The sequence below is a fragment of the Humulus lupulus genome, chromosome 5 (assembly GCF_963169125.1).
Source record: "Humulus lupulus chromosome 5, drHumLupu1.1, whole genome shotgun sequence".
Taxonomy (NCBI): domain Eukaryota; kingdom Viridiplantae; phylum Streptophyta; class Magnoliopsida; order Rosales; family Cannabaceae; genus Humulus; species Humulus lupulus.
Window position 1 is genome coordinate 116,428,522 of NC_084797.1, and position 23,807 is coordinate 116,452,328.

Genomic DNA, 23,807 nt, shown 5'->3' on the forward strand with positions numbered 1-23,807 from the left:
AGTGGTGTCTAATAGGTGGATTAGAGCACTGCCAAAGATGGTTGATGGTAGGGAGCTATTAGTAGACATGATTGAGTTAGGTATCGAGGATTTTGACATGATTCTTGGGATGGATTGGCTGGTCAGATATGGGGCTACCATAGGCTGCAGGAAGAAGATGGTGACCTTTGAGCCTAAGAGAGAGGATCCTTTTTTTTCGTGGGTGTGGTGCATGGACCCCGCATACCCATGTGTTGACCCTGATTTTGGTCAACTGACACGGAGTCAAAATACGCATGACGTGGATGAATGCGTTGAAAAGAACGTGATGACGAAAATAATAAGAACACGATATTTTATAGTGGTTCGGCCCCAGAGTCTGGTAATAACCTATGTCCACTTATATTGTTATTGATGTGAGAGTAAAAGGAGTGATCAAAGAACTAGGGTTCAATGAGTTTCACTAACCTCTGAAGAACAGTATAATATCTCAGATAGAATTACTCTAGTCTCAAATAATTTGGAAGCAAAAAGTCCCTTCCTTGAGCTATCTTTCTCTATTTATAGGCTCAAGGGGGATTACATGAATTTGTTACATATATTCTCTCCTAAATAATCGGATACTCAGGAGATTATGGGAGTCAATTTTGGGATTTACAAAGATCTTTATAGTAACATGATGAAGTACGCGGAACCATCGACCAGACTGCTCGCGGGTAAGACTAGGCCGCCTACTACTTATAATGTGCCTTCTGGTCGATATCCTACCAAAGTTCCTCCAAGTGTCAGCCACGTGTCCAGGAATCACTTGCCACGTCATCTATGCCATTTTTTTGGATAACATTTGCCCCCCAAGTTTATTTATTACGAGCAATAAATAAACTTTTGAGGAAACGACCCTTCGGTGACCCCGCCATACGTGTCAGAACCCTTCGTGTGTTCTTGGAGAAAGCAACCTACTCTTATCTAATCATGACTTTTCGCTTCCCCAGTAATAATTCGACGGCTATCCCACTTCCCCATACTTCAAAAAAGGGGAAACTGATGATTAATCCCTTTTAATGCCACAGAAAAACTTATATATAACATCTCTGAAGTTCCCTTTTTCTTTTTACACACGCCATTACTCTTTCAAGAAACCCTAAAACCAGAGCTTCCATTTTCTTCCAGAGACCATCCTTCTGCGTTCTCAAGACTCAGCCCGAGAGTTCCCTGATCTCCGAAAATTCTTACCAATCTCCACGACCTTCTTTCTGGTAAGTCTTTGACCCTTTATGCTTCATATTCTTGTAATGCATGTTTCTGTATGTTGACTGTTGAGTTTATCTACTTCTGGGTTGTGATGCTTGTCAGTAGAATGTCTTGTGGGTGAAAAAAGTTGCGAGTTAGTTTGATAGTTGGGATCATACTTTTTAGGACGTAAAACCAAAGTAAAAATTCAATTTTTAGGCCAGCCGAAAAATAGGTTTTTTCCCCCTTAAGGGGAGTTGAAAAAGATTTTACGAAAAACTTTTTGCTTTCACCCTTTGATCCGTTTCTCAAACTATTCGTGTGAAAAAAAATTTAGCTTTTGTTAGAATGTTGCTGTATAAAAGCTTAACTTTTATACTCGAACAGCGTTATTCTAAAAAGTCTTAAAAATTCTCTATCCTCACCTCCCCATTCTTCTGTTTGCAGACTTTAGTGCCAGATTTGTGGGGAGGTGAACGGCCCATCGACGACGATCTTCTTGCCTAGCTGCTTGAAGGCGAAGAACAACCGACCGACAGAATTCACGAGATCCCTTTCTCACGATCTTCTCCTAGACCTCGCCCATCTCCTACTCAAATGGCCCGTTCTAAATCCTTAGGCAAGAAAAGACCTGACTCCGAAGATATCCCAAACTCTCCTGCCCAGCCTGATTCACAGGCTAGGGTTCCTTCGACCAGTGGTCGAGAAAATCCCGCTCCTAACCCTAATATCCAAACTAGAGCCCGTCCTCGTCATCAAAATCTGGCTGATGTCGAGTGGTATCTCTCCCCGACCAGCCAAGTCACTCCTCGGATGCTTGCCAACTACCTTAGGAAGTATCCTCTCACAGGGGTCAATCCCAAGATTCCTGCTGCAGACCAAAGGGCTAACCTTCCCGGAGGTGTTTATAGTGCTTGGTCTAGGTATCATATAGAGGCGGGGGCTACCCTCCCTCTACATCCTTTTTATCAGGGGGCGGCCGACTATTTTGGTGTCGCCCCCTTCCAAATTACTCCAAATGGATATAGAATGCTGGCCGCACTCTATATCCTGTACAAACTTAAAAAATGGCCAGAACCTACCCCCCATGAGGTCAATTATCTCTTCGACCTCAAGTCCAACCCTCAACAGTATGGGACGGGCTTCTTCCATCTTTGTCACCAGGAGACAAACCGGACATTCCTGAGTGACACCACGCACATATCCAACGTGGGGCAGTATAGCAAGGAGTACTTCCTTACTCCGGACATGACCACCAACAACCTGGCCTTTGCCCGAGGAGGTAAGTGCTGTTTTTACTGGTCGATACTTTTCATCAGCGAATTTTCCTTCATTTTTCTTAAAGTACACTTTGTCTTTCAGGCCCATGGTTACGTCCGACCCCAACACCAGACATGGTGTTGAGGTCCACCGCATTGGCAAGGATGACAGATGCAGAAAAAAGCGTCAAATCCCTGGTTACTGATGAAAATTTGAGGCTATCTGGCCTCCTGGCTCCTCACCATGAAACAAGAGGACCCATGGTTGCAGATGCCACTGCCGAGGGGGTTCCCAAGCAGCAACCCCCTGCGTCCCCTCCGCGAAGGAGGCCGACGGGGGTTACCATCAGGGAACCCACAGGCAATCCTTCCACAGAAAGGCCTTCTACACCCCAAGGCAAGGGGAAACAAAAGGCAACAGAATCTGTTGTGAACTTGGGGGAATCCTCTGATGAAAACGGTACAGTTATTTTTCTTTTAAATAGCCTGCCAATTCCCTGTCACTTGTTTGACGGGGAGGGCAACTTTACGTATGCTCCAAATCTAGGGCCAGACTTCTTCGTGCCAGATAGTGAGTGTGTGACTAATAGAGTCAATAGTATAGCGACCAGTAGTTGTAGCTCGGGTATTAAACTTTGTGACCTCTTTTCTGTTTTATAAAGAGTTTTTATCTGCCTTTATCTTATCATTTGCATATGTTTTCTTGTGTGAAGATATGACCACTCCCAACGTCTTCGATTTATACCTGACTGAGGAGGAAGTAGAGGTTCCTCTGGTTCGGCGAAAGATGTCCAGGAGGCATAACGGCGAATCGAGCCAAGGACCTCCTGCCAAGAAGAGTCAAACAGAAGATCCTCGCAATGATGCGCCAACTGGGCAAACTTCTGTCCAGCCTTCGATTCCTGTCGAGAAGGAAACCCCGCCTGCTACGACGAACCCTCCACCTGCAGCCGCCAAAGAACAAACCCAGCGGGACGAAGCTCTTGGGACCAAACTCTCGAACCGCGCCTTGTGAGCAGCCAAGGACCGCCTTGCACACATCGTGAAGTACGATCGTTGTAAGGATGCGATGGCTGAGGCAGAGAAAATGGGGGTCGACCAAATTCTGAATAGGGCCCTAAAGGAAATGGCCAGCGTAAGTGCTTCTTATCTCTTTGGCCTTAGTCTTTTATTCTTTGCAACAGATTCTAACTTTATCCTTTGTCCACAGGCCTTGCTGACCGCAACTGCTACTCGCACCCGTGCCCAGGCTACCATCGACCAGGTTCGGGCAAAGGCCATCGAGAGATACTAGGCGAAAGCTGCTGAGGAGCTTCAGGCTGCAGAAGCCAGGCATGCCAGGGAGTTGGAGGCGGTCACCCAGTAGAAGGACGCTGCGGTGGCAAAGCTGGTGGAGGTCGAAGCTTCGAAGGCAGCTTTGAGGAAGCAGAGGGAGGAGTACCAGGAGGCTAGCCGAGTCCAATATCGTGAATGCAAGAGACTCAAAGAGGAGAATCTTGCCAAGGACAAGGCCATGGCTGATCTTGAGAGCCAAATAGAGCAGCTGAAGCCTGCCAACGCCAAGAATCTGGAAAGGTATAAGAATGCGACGCTTCAGTGTTTCTATAACTTCTAGAAACAAAACCAGGGCGCCAACTTTGACTACCTTTCAGAAGATATCAGGAATGCTGAGATGGCCCGCTGCACTGCTCGATTGGCCAATGAAGAGGAAAGAGCAAGGATCCCTGCTTCCCCAAGCATCCAGCCGGCCGCTGGCGTAGAGGAAGGAGGAGTTGTTGAGGATGAGGCCAACCAGACTGCTGAGCAAGACCCTCCTGCTCCTACTACTCCTTAAACTTAATTTCTTTTTATTTTTCTTTAATTACACGACCCACGGGTCGTGATGTAAAGACTATCTTTCTTGGATTTGCTGCATGGGCAGCAAACTTTCCTTTTATTCGAACAATTACATCCAAGCAGTGATGCTTGCGGTGTAAAAGATTGCATTATAATGTTATAATATTTTCATTTACTATAACATCTGTCCGTATGACCGAACTTAGCATAGTACTTTGGTTTGATTTAACAAAATATGAATTTTGAAAAATACTCTAAGTACCCTAGCATGCTTTCACTTATTTTGTTCATGTGTTTACATACCTCATGGTACGCTTTGCTATCGATGTGCCTTATATCCCCCCCAAGTGATCGAGGAGCTTTAGGTCCTGGGTCACTTGCCTTGACCACGACCTGTTCGAACATTTCTGCTCGGTAGGAAACGTAATACTTGTAATATAGCAAAACAACACACGTAATGAACAAATACTTGTAAAAATAAATTTACAAAGGTTGGCAAGAATGACTGGCTGCGCACAGTCCCTTATAATCTCATATTAAAAATGGACTAAACATGTCTTTACGAGTGATCCTAAAAAAAAGGATCTTACATATATAAGCGATTAGCCATACAACGTGGCTAACCCTTTTTGCGAAACTTGTAAAAAGTAAAATTTAATACAAGCCAGTCCTTTAAAAAGGACTGTTCACTAATAATACTTGCACAGGTGTTCTCCATTCCAATAACGTGGAACGAGATCTCCGTTTAGGCGTGCAAGTTTGTAGGTGCCCGGATGAAGGACTTCTTCAATCTGGCAAGGTCCTTCCCAATTAGGTCCGAGTACTCCAGCAGTGGGGTCACGGGTATTTAAGAAAACTCGTCGTAGCACCAAGTCACCGACGTTGAATTTTCTTTCTTTTACTTTTGAGTTAAAGTACCGGGTGACCTTTTGTTGGTACGCAGCAACTCGGAGTTGGGCCTTCTCCCGTATCTCGTCAATTAAGTCTAGGGACTCCATTATTAGTTGGCTATTCTAGTCCTGGTCGTATGTTATGCGTCGATGTGAGGGGGGATCTAACTCGACAGGTAACATTGCCTCATATCCGTAGGCTAAGGAAAATGGGGTATGATATGTCGTTGTTCGGTGAGACATTCTATACGACCAGAGGACTTCAGGCACCTGCTCTGGCCATGCTCCTTTAGCGTCTTCAAGCCTCTTCTTCAGGATGTCCTTAAGAGTTTTATTCACGGCTTCGACCTGCCCGTTTGCTTGGGGATGCGCAACTGACGAAAAGCTTTTAATAACTTCGTGCCTTTCGCAGAAGTCAGTGAATAAGTCACTATCAAATTGGGTTCTATTGTCTGAAATGATCTTTCGGGGCAAACCATACCGGCAAACAATGTTATTGATGACAAAGTCAAGAACTTTCTTGGTCGTTATGGTAGCGAGTGGTTCAGCTTCGGCCCATTTGGTGAAGTAGTCGACTGCCACGACTGCGTACTTCACTCCACCTTTTCCCGTGGACAGGGATCCAATCAAATCTATCCCCCATACCGCAAAAGGCCACAGACTCTGCATTTGTTTCAACTAGTTTGGAGCTGCTCATGGAATTTTGGAGAACCTTTGACATTTATCGCATCTTCGTACAAACTCCATCGAATCTTCATTCATGGTCGGCCAGAAGTAGCCTTGCCTTAGAATCTTCTTTGCCAAACTCTGCCCCCCAGCGTGATCCCCGCAGAAGCCTTCATGCACCTCTTTCATTAGTTCCTTAGCTTTTTCTGGCATAATGCATCTGAGTAGTGGCATTGAATACCCTCTCCGGTACAGAACACCATCGACCAGTATGTACCTAGCAGCCTGCCTTTGTAGAGTTCTGGCTTTGTTTCTATCTGTTGGTAGCACACCGTTTGTCAGATACTCCAAGTAAGGTGCCATCCATGTATCCTCCATTCGAATTTCCATACTGGCTTCAACCGCTTGTATGCTTGGCTCACTCAATCTTTCTACTGGCACAATGTTCAAAGTGTCAGCATCTTTCGCGCTCGCGAGTTTGGCTAAGGCGTCTGCGTTTGAATTTTGATCCCGCGGTATTTGTTGGAGGGTATTCTTCGTGAGCTGGGCTAGCAGGTCTTTAGTTTTATTCAAGTAGGCCACCATTTTTAAGGCCCACGCTTGATATTCCCCTAGAACTTGATTCACCACCAGTTGTGAATCGCTGTAAATATCAAGCGTCTTTATGCCCATGTCTTTGGCCATTCTCAGTCCAACGAGGAGTGCTTCGTATTCAGCTTCATTAATTGACGCAGTGAAGTCAAACCTAATGGCGCAGTGAAATCGATGCCTTTCCGGTGTTATCAATATCACTCCCGCTCCTGCGTGGGATTCATTGGAAGACCCATCCGTGAATAACTTCCACTAAGGAGCTTTCTCTTGAGGCTCAGGCGCACTAGGCTGTTCGCACTGTTCGCTGTCTGGGAGTTTGGTGAACTCTGTAATAAGATCAGCCAAGACTTGTCCTTTTACTGATGTTCGCGGTGAATATGTGATATCGAACTGCCCTAGTTCGACTGCCCATTTTAATAAGCGCCCAGCCGCCTTGGGTATTTGGAGGACTTGCCGAAGGGGCTGGTCAGTTAAAACTGTGATGGGATGGGCTTGGAAGTAAGGGCGTAGCTTCCTTGAGGCCAGGATTAAGCAATATGCTAACCTTTCAATGGGTGGATATCTCAGTTCTGCCCCGATCAGCCTCTTGCTAACATAGTAGACCGCTTTTTGTACGCCTTCTTCCTCTCATACTAGTACCGCACTAGCAGCAACTTCAGTGATCTCCAGGTAAATGAACAAAGTTTCTCCTTCGATTGGCTTTGATAAAATGGGAGGTTGTGCCATATGCGCCTTCAAGGCCTGAAAAGCTTGTTCGCAGTCTCCTGTCCATTCAAACTTCTTATTGCCCCTAAGTAGATTGAAAAAAGGGACACATTTGTCCGTTGACTTCAAAATAAATCTACTCAGAGCTGCGATTCTCCCGGTTAAACTTTGTACATCTTTGATCTTCTCTGGCGATTTCATGTCGACCAGGGCTCTTATCTTGTCGGGGTTAGCCTCGATTCCTCTTGAATTTACAATGAACCCCAAAAACTTCCCTGATCCAACTCCGAAGGAACATTTGAGGGAATTTAACTTCATTTGGTATTCCTTCAATACATCAAAACATTCTTGTAAATCCTTCACATGTCCTTCTGCCTTTTTAGACTTTACCAGCATGTCGTCCACGTATACCTCCATGTTTACTCCGATCAGCTCTTTAAATATGTGGTTGACTAGCCGCTGGTAAGTCGTACCTGCGTTTTTCAGTCCGAAGGGCATTACTTTATAACAGTATAAGCCCATATCGGTCCAAAAGCTGGTGTGATCCTCGTCACGGGGATGCATTCTAATCTGATTGTAGCCCGAATATGCATCCATGAACGAGAGGATCTCGTGTCCTACGGTAGCATCGACCATCTGGTCGATTCTTGGGAGTGGGAAGCAATCCTTTGGGCAGGCTTTATTGAGGTCTGTAAAATCCACGCAGGTTCGCCATTTTCCATTAGGCTTGGGAACCAGCACTGGATTGGAGACCCACGATGGATAAAATGCCACCCTGATGAACCCATTCTCCTTTAATCTTTCAACTTCTTCTTTTAAGGCTCTCGATCGATCCTTATCGAGCAGCCTTCTTTTTTTTTTGCACGGGTGGAAAAGTCTTGTCTATGTTTAGGACATGACTGATAACTGCAGGGTCTATCCCAGCCATGTCTTTGTGCGACCAGGCAAAAACCTCCTAGTTCTTTCGCAAAAATTCCACCAGTGCATGCTTCGTGGTTAGTTCTAAGTTTTTCCCGACCTTCACGACTCTGGTCGGGTCTTTTTCGTCGAGTTGGACCTCTTCTAGGTCCTCGACGGATCCAACGTTCTCTCCAAAATCCCCAAAGCGAGGATCTAGATCTCTATCCTCGCTTTGGGAAACACCCTATTTGGTGACCTCATCACCGGATTGGGCTTGTGTATCAATTGCCATTTGCAACCTATCTAAGGTAGTGCTCTTTGATGTTCCCTTTTTCGCCTTCGTGACTGAGGCGTTGTAGCACTCTCTGGCTTCCCTCTGGTTCCCCAACACGCATCCTACCCCTGCGTCTGTCAGGAACTTCATGGCTAAGTGCCACATAGAGATGACGGCCCGTAGATCAACCAGTATAGGCCTCCCAATGACGACATTGTACGCTGAAGGACAATCGACTACTACAAAAGTAGCGAGTAATGTCCTGGTAGAAGGCGTTGTACCTGTCGTCACTGGTAGTTTGATTGATCCGGTGAGGGTGAGTCCCTCACCAGAGAAGTCGTATATTGTTTGGTTGCAAGGCTCTAGGTCCTTAACGGACAATTTCATGCGTTCCGGCGAAGACTTATACAGGATATTCACCGAACTTCCTGTATCGACCAGCACTCTCTTCACCATCATGTTGGCCATTTGGATGTCCACGACCAGCTGATCGGAATGTGGGAACCGGACATGCTGGGCATCGCTATCAGTGAAGGTTATCTCACCCTCTTCTGATCGAGCCTTTTTTGGCGCGCGGTCCTCCACAGTCATCATCTCGATGTCCTGGTCGTGGCGCAGAGTCCGAGCATATCGTTCCCTGGCCTTTCTGCTATTTCCCGCAAGGTGCGGGCCTCCACAAATGGTTAACAGTGTGCCAGTCACGGGGGCAGGCTGCAAAGGTGGCGAGCGTTGGTGTGCGGGCGCTTGCTCGTTGCCACCTGGAGCTTTTCGTTGGGAATTTCCCAAGGCTCATACGTATCTTCTCAAGTGTCCTTGTCTGATAAGGAACTCGATTTCATCTCTCAACTGGTTGCATTCGTTGGTGTCATGTCCGTAGTCGTTATGATAACGACAGAACTTGGTAGTGTCTCTTTTCGAAATATCCTTTCGAATGGGGGCAGGCTTCTTATAAGGCACACTAAAACTCGTGGCCTGATAAACCTCTCCCCGAGACTCGACAAGGGCAATGTAGTTAGTGAACCAAGGTTCATAACGGTTACCCTTGGCTCGTTTATTGTCGGAGGTGGAAGGCTCATTGTGTGGCCGTTTTCCACCATTCTTGCCATTGCCGTTACCGTTCTCGTTGTCGTTGTCGTTAGGTTTAGACCCATTGGCGGCTTTGGCGGGCTCGGCAGCCTTCTTATCCTTGCATGAAGGCTTTCCAGCCAGATCCAAGAATTCCTGGGTAGTTCTAACCCCATCTTTGCGGAGGCTCTTTTAGAGGGGGGAGCGAAACCTAACCCCTACGGTTATGGCCATTATTTTTCCTTCGTCCCCCACTGTCTTCGCTCCAGCTGCTGCTCGCATAAAGCGCTGGATGTAGTCCTTCAGTGATTCTCCATCCTGCTGACGAATTTCAACCAGCTGGTTTGCCTCGGTCGGATGCACACGACCTGCGTAGAATTGTCCGTAAAACTCCCTTACGAACATCTCCCAGGAAACTATGCTTGCAGGAGGGAACTTAAAAAACCACTCCTGTGCGGCATCAGAAAGTATTGCAGGGAAGATCCTGCACCGAGCATCTTCGGACACTTTCTGAATGTCCATTTGTATCTCAAACTTATTGACGTGAGATACCGGATCACCGTACCCATCAAAGATCGGAAGCGTACGCATTTTAAACTTGCTAGGAGTCTCTGCCATAGCTATCCTCTGGACGAAAGGAGTGCCTTTCCTCCTGTCGTGGTCGATATGAGATGTTCTTCCCCTGACCAGCTGTTGTACCGCCTGGTTGAGGGCATCTATCTGGGCCTGCACAGCGACAGGAATCGTCGTGGCCTCTGTCGCTGGGGGGATGTTCTCGCCATGTCGCTCGCGGCGATCGTTGAGTACATCTCTCAAGTCCTCATCTCTTCTCCGCTGCTCGCTAGTTCCGAGCCGGTTGAAGACATTATTTTGCCTGGGCTGCCCCCCAGCATCCCGTCTATTGGGTTGGTCATCTTGAGGTATCTGGCTCCTACCTCCACCTCTTTCTTCATTCCTCCGACCGGCATTTCCTTTGCCTGAGTCGGCTTAATTATACCCATGGTCATCTCTGAATCTTGATTGGCTATGGTGGGATCGACTGTTCCCTCGATTTCCATCCCAGGCTGAAGCGTCCAGAGCGTTAGAGGGTGGCCTGCGCTGGTCGTTGTGTCCCCGTGCATTATCATGCCATGGGGGACCCCGGACCGCAGAGCCTAACTCTGAGTTCCTCCTATTGCCAGGGGGATTCTGACCTCTGTTCGGAAGGTTCGGCTCGTCGCCCCTATGGCGTCTAGGATTGCGAGGCTGATGCTCGGTCCTATTCTGCCTCTGATGCGGGGGATTGTCACCACCAGCTTGGGATGGAGGCTGTGCCTCAGGGTCCTGTGGGACATCATCATGAGGCACCTGAGGCTGCTCTGGCATTTGCGAGCTCGAGGGTTGGATAGGCGGGCTAGGATTGGGACCCCTGTGGGGTGGCCCATTTGCAGGTGGATCAGGCTGCGAGACAGGTGCGGCCTGATTCCTAGCAAATTGCAAGGCTGCCATGGCTTTGCTCTAGTGTCGTTCCATCTCCGCCTGCCTTTCGCTTAACTCCGCGCACTGCCGTTCAATCTCTTGCTGCTGCCGCACCATGATTTCGGTAGTACTTTCTTGATTAGCCCTCAGATTGGCCAGTTCTTCGTGCAACGCCCCCAGAGTACTTTTCAGTGTCGCGTCATCCATTTATTCCTCCTCAAAGTCCAAATGTGGCTCATCCTCAGCCACGCTTGCAGGAGGAGGAGGCGGGTTTAATGGTGCAGCGGCGGCCGCCTGTCCAATTTTCCTTGCAGTTTTCGCCATTGGTTTTTTCAACGGTGATATATCAAGCTCTCAACGAAAGCACCAGAATGTTGACCATGATTTTGGTCAACTGACACGGAGTCAAAATACGCTTGACGTGGATGAATGCGTTGAAAAGAACGTGATGACGAAAATAATAAGAACACGATATTTTATAGTGGTTCGGCCCCAGAGTCTGGTAATAACCTACATCCACTTAGATTGTTATTGATGTGAGAGTCAAAGGAGTGATCAAAGAACTAGGGTTCAATGAGTTTCACTAACCTCTGAAGAACAATACAATATCTCAGATAGAATTACTCTAGTCTCAAATAATTCAAAAGCAAAAAGTCCCTTCCTTGAGCTATCTTTCTCTATTTATAGGCTCAAGGGGGATTACATGAATTTGTTACATATATTCTCTCCTAAATAATTGGATACTCAGGAGATTATGGGAGTCAATTTCGGGATTTACAAAGATCTTTATAGTAACATGATGAAGTACGCGGAACCATCGACCAGACTGCTCGCGGGTAAGACTAGGCCGCCTACTGCTTATAATGTGCCTTCTGATCGATATCCTAGCAGAGTTCCTCCAAGTGTCAGCCACGTGTCCAGGAATCACTTGCCACGTCATCTATGCCAGTTTTTTGGATAACACCCTGATATCAATATTGAGAGCTAGAGACCTATTATATAGAGGTTGTATAGGTTTTCTAGCTAGTGTGGTGGATACCACAAGAGTTTTTCCAACTGGGCCAGGAGAGACCAGATTAGTATGTGAGGTCTTGGATGTGTTTCCAGAAGATTTACCAGGGCTGCCGCCACACAGGGAGATTCAGTTCGTCATCGAGTTAGCATCGGGGACAGAGCCAATGTTGAGGGCACCATATAGGATGGCTCCAATGGAACTGAAAGAATTGAAGATACAGTTGCAGAAACTTCTTGATTTGGGGATTATCAGGCCTAGTTACTCGCAATGGGGTGCTCTGATTTTGTTTGTGAAGAAGGATGCGACTCTGAGGATGTGTATAGACTACAAGGAGTCGAACAAGTTGACCATCAAGAATAAATACCCCTTACCAAGGAATGATGACTTGTTTGATCAGCTGCAAGGAAAGACGGTGTTCTCAGAGATTCATCTTCGATTTGGTTATCACCAGCTGAGGATCCAGGACGAGGATAAACCGAAGACGGCTGAACGAGGTATTGGAATTATGAGTTTCTGGTCATGTCGTTTGGTTTGACCAGTGCCCCCAATAACATTTATGGACTTGATGAACAGGGTGTTCAAGGACTTCTTAGATCAGTTTGTGATTGTCTTCATCAACGACATCCTAGTGTACTCTAGTTCAGAGACAGAGCATGAATAGTATCTCCGACAGGTCTTGCATAGATTGAGAGAGCATCGGATGTATGCCAAATTTAAGAAGTGTGAGTTTTGGCTACCAGTAGTGACATTCCTTGTACATATTGCTGGTGAGGATGGGATAATGGTGGATCCATCTAAGGTGGAGGCAGTGAGAGATTGGCCGAGGCCAAGGAATGCCTTAGAGGTTAGGAGCTTCCTTGGATTAGCAGGTTATTACAGGCAGTTTGTGGAAGGATTTTCAAAGATTGTTGCATCGATGACTAGATTGACACGGAAGAATTTGAAGTTTATTTGGTCAGATAAGTGTGAGAACAGCTTTCAGGAATTGAAGCGATGACTTATTACGACACCTGTGTTGAGTCTTCCTTCAGAGGAAGGAAAGTTTGTGGTATATTGTGACGCATCGAGACTGGGAATGGGCTGTGTGTTGATGCAAAATGAGAAGGTTATCGCTTATGCATCATGACAGCTTAAGGAGTATGAGCAACGGTACCCTACCCATGATCTATAATTGGCAGCTGCGGTATTCGCACTGAAGGTGTGGCGACATTATTTGCATGGGGAGAACTGCGAGATATACACGAATCATAAGAGTTTGAAGTACTTCTTCACCCAGAAGGATCTGAGCATGAGGCAGAGGCATTGGCTGGAGTTGGTTAAGGATTATGATTGTGATATCCTTTACCACCAAGGGAAAGCCAATGTAGTGGTAGACGCGTTGAGCCAGAGGGGCTCAGGAAAGTTGTTTAGCTCTGCACAGATATTGAAGGAATTGGCAGAGGAGATGTCCAAAGCGAGGATAGAATTGGTTGTGGGTCGATTGGCTAATATTACCTAATAGTCGACCCTGATAGAGCGGATTAAAGAGGGTCAGATGGTTGATGCACAGTTGCAGGAAGTTAGAGGGAATGTCTTAGCGAGAGTGGCTAAGGACTATTCCATTTTTGAGATTGGTTTGTTATGGTACAAGGATCAAATCAGTGTTCTGACTGATATGGGGATTAGGCGTGAAATATTAGATGAATCCAATGTTATGTCGTACTCACTCCATCAAGGCACCAAGAAGTTGTATCAGGATTTACGAATGTTGTATTTGTGGCCTCGGATGAAGAAGGATGTGGTGGAGTACGTGGCCAGGTGTTTGACCTGTCAGTAGGTGAAGGCTGAGCATCAGTAGCCAGCGAGGTTGCAACAGCCTTTGGGTATTCCCGAGTTGAAATGGGAGGACATTATGATGGATTTTGTGGGAGGTTTACCAAGGACAATGGGGCTGCATGACTCGGTGTGGGTGATAGTAGATAGATACACTAAGTCAGCTCTCTTTCTGGCAGTGAAGATGACTTATATTGTGGATCAGTATGCAGAACTGCCTGTGAGGGAGATTGTATGCCTCCACGGGGTTCCTAAGTCTATAGTGTCAAACTAGGATCCTATCTTTACCTCCAAGTTTTAGGGTGCATTGCAGAAGGCTATGAGGACTCAGTTGAAGTTCAACATGACCTTTCATCCTTAGACTGATGGACAGTCTGAGAGAGCGATTCAAATATTGGAGGACATGCTCAGAGCATGTGTGATAGTCTTTAAGGGGTCTTGGAGTAAGTATCTCCCATTGATTGAGTTTTCATACAACAACCGTTATCAATTAACGATTGGAGCAGCTTCATACGAGATGATAACTCTACAAAATAGAGTTATTTTACCATTTTTTATGTGCTAATTGTTGCTTAATTCTTGAGTTTTTAATTGATTTATTAAGTTTTTAAGTAATTTTGAATTTATTAGGTTTATTTTGATTTTATATATTTTTATATGTTTTTATTGATATTTTATTATAATATGTTGTAATTTAATTATTTGAAATTTGTATTGTTAAGTTAGAAGTAAAAAATGTAATTCTTTTGAACTTAAATGCTATATTAAATTAAGTTATAATCAATATTTTCAAATAATTAATATGATTTATTTATAATTGAAAATATTTGATTCTTACTTAATTTATTTTCATCTTGTAGGAATTATGTTGTATGCTTGAAAAAGAAGGAAAAGAAAGAAAAAAAAATGGCATTTTTGAAGAGATTAGCAAGGAAGTTGGGCATTTTTCTTAGGCCCAAGGAGGCTGCCTACCGTACGACCCAAAGCCTTCCAACACACTCAGCCATCAACTTCTCCATCTCTCCTTCGGCAAGCTTCAATCCTCAACGCCAGCTGTCATCCATTCAGCATCACTTCACACCTGATGCCACCAAGTCCCAAAGCATCTCCTCATATGCACTTGTCTCCAATCCGCCTAGCACCCCACGGTTTCCTTCAGCATCTCAATTTGGGCCAGCTCAATGCCCCAAGGCCCAAACCATGCCCAGCAAGCATCTCACCACCACCACATAGCATGGCCCAAGCCATCTTCCAGGCCCATGCCACCCATTTCCTGCTCAGCCGCCTGGTGTACCGTACACCATTCCCTTGAGCCCATCAACTTGCGCTTGTGTCCCCTATGACAAAAATGCCACCTTTTTACCCACTTTTCTACACATTTTTCACCCAAAATCATCATCACTCATATAATTTACCCCTATTTACCATATTATTATTAATTTAATCAATTTACTTAATTTAAATTGATTATTTTAATAATCTCATTTTGGCTATAAATAAGGGTTTTGAAGACCATTTTTGGGTGCTCAATGTTTTGGTTACCATCTTTTTCTCCCATTTTCTCTCTACCATTCTCTCTTCCATTTGGGTTTTTCAAGAGCATTTTGCAAGTATGTATGTCATTTATTTTGTAATTTCTACTCTAGTTATGTGCTTCTAATCTTTTTCATAAGATTATTAAGATCATGATGAAGCAACTTGTAACTAGGTAATATTTATGTTGTATGTTGATTTCCCTTGTAATGCAACAAAGTCTATGGATTTTTCTTCTTCATATATTTCTTTCATCTTAAATATTTTGTATTTTAGATTGTTAGAACATATTTACACTTTGTTCTTCATTAGTGCATAAACATAATATTCTTTGTGTACGATGTGTCATTAAATTGTACACATCCATGCTTAGAACAAAAATATTATGTTTTTCCTTATAAATAATATTCATTTATTTATTTGTTATTTCATTAGATTGATTTACACTAAATGCTTTGAAATTATAATTTTGAAAAGTGAAGAAAAATCCTATCTTTTTATAAGAAATTTGTGCTTAAAATTATAAATCTTTTTGGAAAATGATAGTTTAAATTATTTTAACTATCACTAAAATTTGGGAATCAATATACTAATAAATATTATTAAACTTACATTTTGTGGATTCTAGTATCTTAATAATCTTTTCTTTTAATACTTATTTTCAACTCATTATTGCTTTATTTTTATTCTCTTTAATAGCTTTATTTTTCAATCTTTTATTTTATGTTCATAATATTAAAACTCATAAATCTTTGGAACTAGGTTAGAATTTATTACTTTTGATTTAAAATAGTTTTCTTTTTTTATTTTAGACAACTCCTTTGGGTTCGACCTCGTGCTTACACGAAAACTATTCTATAAATACGATTCGTGCGCTTGCGAGTATAAATATTTAAACATACCCGTTTTGGGTCCATCACGAGACGTTATATGGGAGGAGGTGTAGATCACCCATTCATTGGGATGAGATGGGTGAGAGGAAGTATTTGAGACCGGACATGGTTCAGAATACTAATGAGGCTATCGAGAAGATTCAAGCTTGAATGCTCGCTGCACAGAGCAGACAAAAGAGCTTCGCTGATCCTAAGCGTAGGGACATGGAGTTCCAGGTTGGGGACCACATGTTTCTACGAGTCTTACCATTGGGAGGGGTGAGACGATTTGGGAGAAAGGGCAAGCTAAGCCCTAGGTTTATTGGACCTTATGAGATTCTGGAGAGGATTGTGTAGGTGGCCTACAAATTGGCACTACCACCGTCATTGTCTGGAGTTCATGACATATTCCACATTTCAATGCTTCGGAAGTACGTCTCAAATACGACTCATGTGTTGAAGTATGAGGACTTAGAACTGCAGACAGATTTTCCTTCTAAGGAGCGAGAAGGACAAGGTTCTACGGAGCAAGATGATTCCTCTAGTCAAAGTATTGTGGAGGAATAGCAAGGTCAAGGAAGCGGCTTGGGAGCTTGAGTCCACGTTGCAAGATCAGGATCTCGAGTTATTCAGATAAATTTCGAGGACAAAATTCTCAGTAGGAGGGGATAGTTGTAACGACCCAAAATCACTAATAAGGCTTAAGGGCCTTAATTATCGTGCCGGGAGGGCATAATTGGTATATGTGTGATTTAATGGTTTAATGCATGATTATGTGGCAAGCATGATTAATATGATTATATGACTATGTGACATGAATTTTTGTGAGTATTACATATGCATGTGGACCCTTTATAGCTTATAAGGGCATATTTGAAATTTTGGCATGTTGAGGGCATAAATGTGATTATATATGATAAATTGTTGAGACCACATTAGTATGTGGATATATTTGCAGCATATGACTTGAGACGGTCCTAGTGAGCGGATTGGTGAAATAGTCACAGCGAGGATTAATACTCGGCTTGGGGAAAACCTGGGAGTATTTTTGGGAATTTAGAGAATATCTTGGGAATTACTAGATAGTGAATAAATAAATGGTAATTAATTGGATGTCAGGATTTATTGGTAAATATTAGGGACATCTGAGGAACTAGCGGTAATTGGGGAAAATGACCATTTTACCCCTAGGGTCAACTTGAAGGTTAGTAAACTAAGCAGGGAAAAAAGCTCTTTTGCCTAAAAATTAAAGATATGCTTAAGTATTAGAAGTTAGCTGAAGCTTTAGGAAATATCTCAAACCTTCTCCTTCAGCCCTCACAATTCCACTCTCTCTCACTATCTTATTGAGCTTGAAACTAAGGAATGAAAAAGGGGCAAAAGCTTAGGCTTGAAGTTGGATGCTTTGAAAAAAATTGGAGGTGATTAAGCTAGGAATTGAAGCTGGAACTTGGGAGGAATCAGCCATTTTTGAGGTAAGCTCTAGTCTTTTAATTTTTTGAAGAATTTAGTTCGATAGGGAGGAATTGACCTGAGTAGTCTTGAAGCTTTGAACATGCATAATTATGGGTTCTTGGGTGTAAATTGAGTGATGAATTGCCACTGATTTGGGATAGAAACTTCAATCTATTTTGTGGTGATTTTATGTTTAAATATGTGATTAAAGGTCCAAACTTGTAGTGAACTTGATTGTGGATATGGAGGCTTGTATAGGTGAAATTCTAGGAAAATTGGTTGGGAGAAGCATCTGAAAAAGCCCAGAATTTCTTTGCTCGAAGGGGGTGCGTCATGACCTAGCCTTGGGGCGCCACGACGCGTGTGGCCTAGTTGCCTGGGTGTGCTCTCTTAGATGGAGGCACGTCGCGGCCCACTAAGCCAGGTCATGACCTGCCTAGGAATTTTAGTCTTATAATGGTTTCTAGAATTGTTAAGGCTTGGGGGTTCGAACCTAGGCGCTCGAGAAAATTTCCACTACCCTAGTTAAAAATTTTGGTCCCGGAGGCTAGTTTCTATCTCCTAAGTATTTATTTGGATTGGGAGTCAACAATTACCATTGGACACTATGACGAGGTTTATCGCCAAGGCTCAGGATTGAGGATCATGCTCAGGACCATTCCATTATCTCCGTTCAGAATTAAAGGTAAGAAAATTGCAACACTTGTGTGGCTATGGTTGTACTGAGATTCCCTGTATTTGAATACATATATTTTATAACTGTGATAATGCCATGTGAGCATGAAATGAATGGCCTAAGAGAGCTGGGGGCTGATAATTTGCGCACAGGACGCTGTTCGGCCATTGTGAGCTAGGGTGAGCTAGATAAACATTGGACTTGACCTAAGCGAGTCGTAGTCAGTGGATTAAACAGAGGGTGCGACCTAAGGGCGTCGACCATGAGTATTACATGTTGATTGAGATGAATTGTTTATTATAAATGTTTACTACTGTTAGCTTAATGCTATGGCTTGTTGAATATTAGATTAACTGTCTGGTGAATTAATCGATTATCATCATTGATTATGTATTATTGCTATGGTTTTCTTGCTGGGCATTGGCTCACGGGTGCTACGTGGTGCAGGTAAAGGTAAGGGTAAGCTGGACCAACCATGAGTTGGTAAGCTCTGGGGGCGAGGTGTACATTATCAGCTGCTCGTCCACCACGACCGAGGGAAAGTGCAGGGACAGAAGCCTAAAACATGTATTTTGCCATTAGAGGGGCCACTCATTGTATATAACTTTTGAGAGTTTGTAAGCCTAAAAATGTCTTTTTAACCCTGTTTTTGGGATCCCATGTACGAAACATCTATTTTAATGAAAATTAACCGTTTGTGATCAAAACCTTTTAATCCTAACCTGATTATGACTTTAGGATCACATTTTTATTCAAATGACTTGATTAGCAAGTGTTGCACTATTTCAAATACACAGGGAAATACAACACGCTTGCTTTCGGCCCCGGCGCCCTTAGGCCGGACTTTCAAAATAGATATAATCAGAGATATATTGCACAACAGCCAATCAGATGTAGCATATACAAGCATGCCTAACTTAATAATCACATTTATAACCAGAGTCATATCAAATTACAGGGGTTCAAGCCCTGATTATAACAAGGGTGTCGTTTTCTTACCTCGAGTCCTGAGTAGACAATGTATGGCTATCCCAGGCACAATTCCTGTCTCTGAGACCTAGCGGTATAACCTAGTCTCAAAGCATTATCAGTAACCATCAATCACTTAGACTTATTTAAGAGTTTCAAGGAATATTTCTAGCCTTCGGGATCTCGAATTATACTAAACCAGGTGGTAGAATCCTTCCCGAGCCTTTAGGTTTGAGTTCCCTAGCTTAAAAACTCTATTCAGCCAACATTACCTATTTGAGCCGTGACACTCCTCAGAATCTTCGCGACCCTCTACAAGTTAGAGAGCATCTTAAGGCATTTCCCTGGACATGCACCGCAGTGCGACCTACCCAGCATCGTTGCGCTAAGGCGGTTCAGCGAACCCCCTTAGGCCTCCGAGTTCGTGCGGGCTGCGGTGCTCAAGAGCAGCACCACGGCGCAACCCCGCGAACATAGATTTTCTAGCACTTCTCCTGCATTTTCAACCGAAGAAAAGTCACCAAATCTCGCCCCAAACATATTTCGAAGCTAAAAATGAGTATAGAACTCTCAACAACAAAGCCTAGGCATCAAAATTACCCTAGAAACTAATCCATATCCTCACCAAAACACAAAATTAGAACTAAAGTTTAAACCTCAGAAAAAACACTTAAACCATAACAAAAATTCTCTCAAAACTAGAGCATATATCTTACCTTACTAAGATCACGACCTCCAGCTGGTTCTAATCCCGTTCCTCGGTTTGATTCCTCAATTCACAACTTTAGCTTTCAAGTCTTCCTCCTCAAAAATCCCAAGAATTCCCAATACTTCAAGAGAGAGAGGGATGAACATGAGGGAGAGTAAGTGTGTGAGTTGAGAGTGTTTTTGGTTTTCTCGTAGTTTCGAGGATCCTCCAGTCAACTATGTCCAGCCAAGGCCAAGTATATCCCTTGGCACAAAAGACCAAAATGTCCCTTGCTCAAACCCTTATCCTTTAATGCCCCCAAGGACAAAACAGTCTTTAAATACATTTCCCGTTAATCCTCAAATGGCACTATAGATTCCTCAATTAATCCTGCCATACCAAAATAATCACCAAATAACTACCCTGAATACGCACTAAGTTACCGAAATACCCTTAGGCTCACCCCAAGCCATGTATTTGACCCCATTGTGAGTTTTGCTGCTAACCCTCTCACAAGGATCGTCTCGGACCACACATCTCAAATATGTCCCCATAACACTGTGGTCTCACTCAAACAACATGCATAATACAAATATAACCTCAACGTGTCAAATATTACAAATATGGCCTAATTAACGAAACAAGCCAAGATGCATATTTAATACACATAAACATGCATAAATATTCACATTACATTATAAATCATTTATACTGCATAATCACACATATATTTAATTAATTACACATATAAATCCGATTATGCCTTCCTGGCACAGTAATAAAGGAACATAACCTTAATAGTGAATTCGGGACGTTACAACTATCCCCTCCTTATCGAAATTTCATCCTCGAAATTTATTCAAACGTCTCGGGATACTAATCACGCAAATCTAACTATAACTTCAGAGTCTAGTCCTTTACCTTGCTATCACTTTGTAATACCCTCGCAAGAGTGACAATCTTATTCTATAATACTTTATCTCTTCTATCAAGGATTTCCACTGGCTTTTCTTTACACAATAGGTTCCATTGAAATTCTAGGGTCTCGTCACCTAATCAGGGGTAGTACTCGACACCATTTTCCTTAACATTGGCACTAGTAACACCTTATGATCTTCCACCCATGCTGGAGTAAGACTAATTTGTAGGTCCCTGGCCTAATCCTTTTTAGGATCTCATAAGCCTAACAAATCTAGAGTCAAATCTCCTCCTTCTTTCCCAACCTATCTTATCTTTTTAGTTCACAATACTCGAAGAAGTACAAGGTCCCCAATCTTGGAGCTCCACATTCCCATATGTAAATTTGTGAACTCTTATGTTCTTTCAATAAAACAGACACTCCTGCCCTAACAATCCTTAATAACTTCATTGGTCCTCTGGACCGATTTTGAACCAGAATACATCTTGTCTCTCATCTCATTTCCTAGAATGAGTAATTCTCGTTTCCTATTTCACAATATCTTATCCAGAGTCTAACTGGTCGTCGACTTATATTCATCACCGTGACTGTCCAATCAAGGTACTGTATTTGCCTCAATGTTCTAAAAACTTTCATATTTGAAGTAAAATACTTAGAGTATGAGTTGTTCCTTCAGGTTGTCAGTATGTCTGAAGGTAACCAATAATTCTAGATCCTACTATTATACTCATCATCCGCTATGACTCTTTTCAACATTTGGGAAATAGATAAAGGGTCTCAATCCGACACTATGGAATTTATTGTCCCAAGGAGATGTACGATCCTTTCGCAAATACTTTTTCCTATGATAATTCGTTTAGGCAAACAAGGGTGTGCTAACTTAATATGTCGAGTCACAACTTCTCACACCCACTGTAATGCCCCAAATTTCCTAATAAGGTTTAGGACCTTGATTAGGAGGCCGGGAGGGCCATAATTGATTTATTATAGTATTTAATGATTATATGCATGTTTACGTGAATTATATTATTATATGATGGTGGATGCATGCATATGGGAGTATTTATTATTATAAGGGTATTTTGGTAATTTGGCCGCTGTGGGCGTAATTGTATATTTTGGGTGCATGGTTGTGATTAATTAATATAGCCACATTATAAGGTGGATTGATTCGAGCTATCGGCATGAGACGATCATGAGATGTAAGTGTTCGGTCTAGTCATAACGGGTTTAAGTTCGGGGCTCGGGGTGAGTCTCGGGGTGAATTTAATAATTAGAACATTACTGGGAATTAAAGGGTAATGGGATATGATTTATTGGTATTTGGGAATATTGAGAATAGCGGGAATTGGAGAGCGTTAATAATAATTAATGAGATAGGCGGGAAAGGACGGTTTTACCCTCGGAAGCTTTTAGAGGGATTTATTTGGCTTAAGGGCATTATGGTCTTTTGACCTTAAGGATTTATATCAGCCTAAGCGAATTTTAGAAGGCTGTGGAATGAAAATAAAACAGAGCCTATCCTCATCTCTCTCCCTTTCTTCCCGTACAAGTTCTCCTTCACCCTTTTCTTTGAGTTTTGAGAGCCCGTGTTGAGGAAGCAAGCTAGGGAGTCTAAGCTTGGGAATTCTGGACCTAGCTCAGCCATTTGGAAGGACTCAAATCATGTTTGAGGTGAGTTCTAGCCATGGAATTCAGGTTGTGCTCTGTTTTCCTTTTGGTTTTTAGCTTGTGGTTTTTGATGTAGAAAGTGGGAATCAAGGGGAGTTGTTGTGTGTGTTTGGTTGGGTTATGATGGGGGTGAGTTGTAGGTGATGTTTGGTGGTTGAATTGGGTGTTAAGTTGTGATTTGAGACAAGTTTGAGGGGCTGGTTCTAAGGGAAAACGCAGGGGAAATTCTGGTGTGCGTGCTGAGTTTTCTGGGAAAAATTGGGTATTGAGCCGCGGCATGGCTGTGGTGCGCCGCGGCTCAAGGCGTCTGGAAGAGGGGGTTTCCTCTGTCTGGGGGGCGCGCCGCGGCGCAGCAGAGGAGGGCCGCGGCCCTTAAGGTCATTTTAGCCCAAAATGGTATTTTAAGCTTGGGGATTCAAGCCTTAGGCCTCGGGGTTGTACCTAGTACCCGGTTAAGTGGGGATTGATGTCCCGGAGGCTAGATATTGATTTGGGAATTTATGTTGACCATTTTTATTGATGGTATCTTATATTTGGTTATGACTAGGTGACCGCTAAAGGATTAAAAGTTGGTCGTTCTCAAGGGTCATTCTTAAAATCATTCTAGCTCGAATCTGAGGTAAGAAAACTGCACCCTGTGTATATGTGTGACAGGCATGGCTATTATTGACGCATGTCGGTTGATTACTATGTGTGACATGCATGGCTATTCTTGATGCATGTCGGTTGATTATTAAGCATGACATGCATGGTTGTTATTGGTGCATGTTGGATTGTTGATATGGTGCATGTGATGCACGAGAAACACGTGATTAGGACATGCTTTGTATACTGGGTATGATGTTGTTCAGAGCTTGAGCCTCTATGTTGTGCACGGACCTAATTGTACTAGTACCTATTAAGTAAGCATGCTGAATGCCTTGTTTATGGATTTTGGATATGTGATATATGTTTGGTGGCACGGCTTACTTTTGTATGGCGCTGGCTTATTAGTCAGAATCGGCAATGGTGTCAGATCCGTCTGTGAAGCTGTGACTTACTAGTTAAGTTCACAACGGGCTGAGCACTGGTCGAGTTTCACCGACCCAAGAGTCAAAAGTGGCAGTGCGTTGCGAACGCTGGGCCAAATGGAGATTAGATATAATCGAGGTTGGCATTGGATGACCCATATAGGGTATCAGTCCTGGACCGACCGGAAGGTCAATGAGAACTATAAGCGCTTACCTGGTCTAAGACCAGATGATTTCAGCCAAGGTATATGACCCCGGTGACTGTTTGTCACATGGCTCGGGGACGATGTCCTTAGTTATGACTCTAGAGTCGGGAGGATGGTTATGTTGGTGA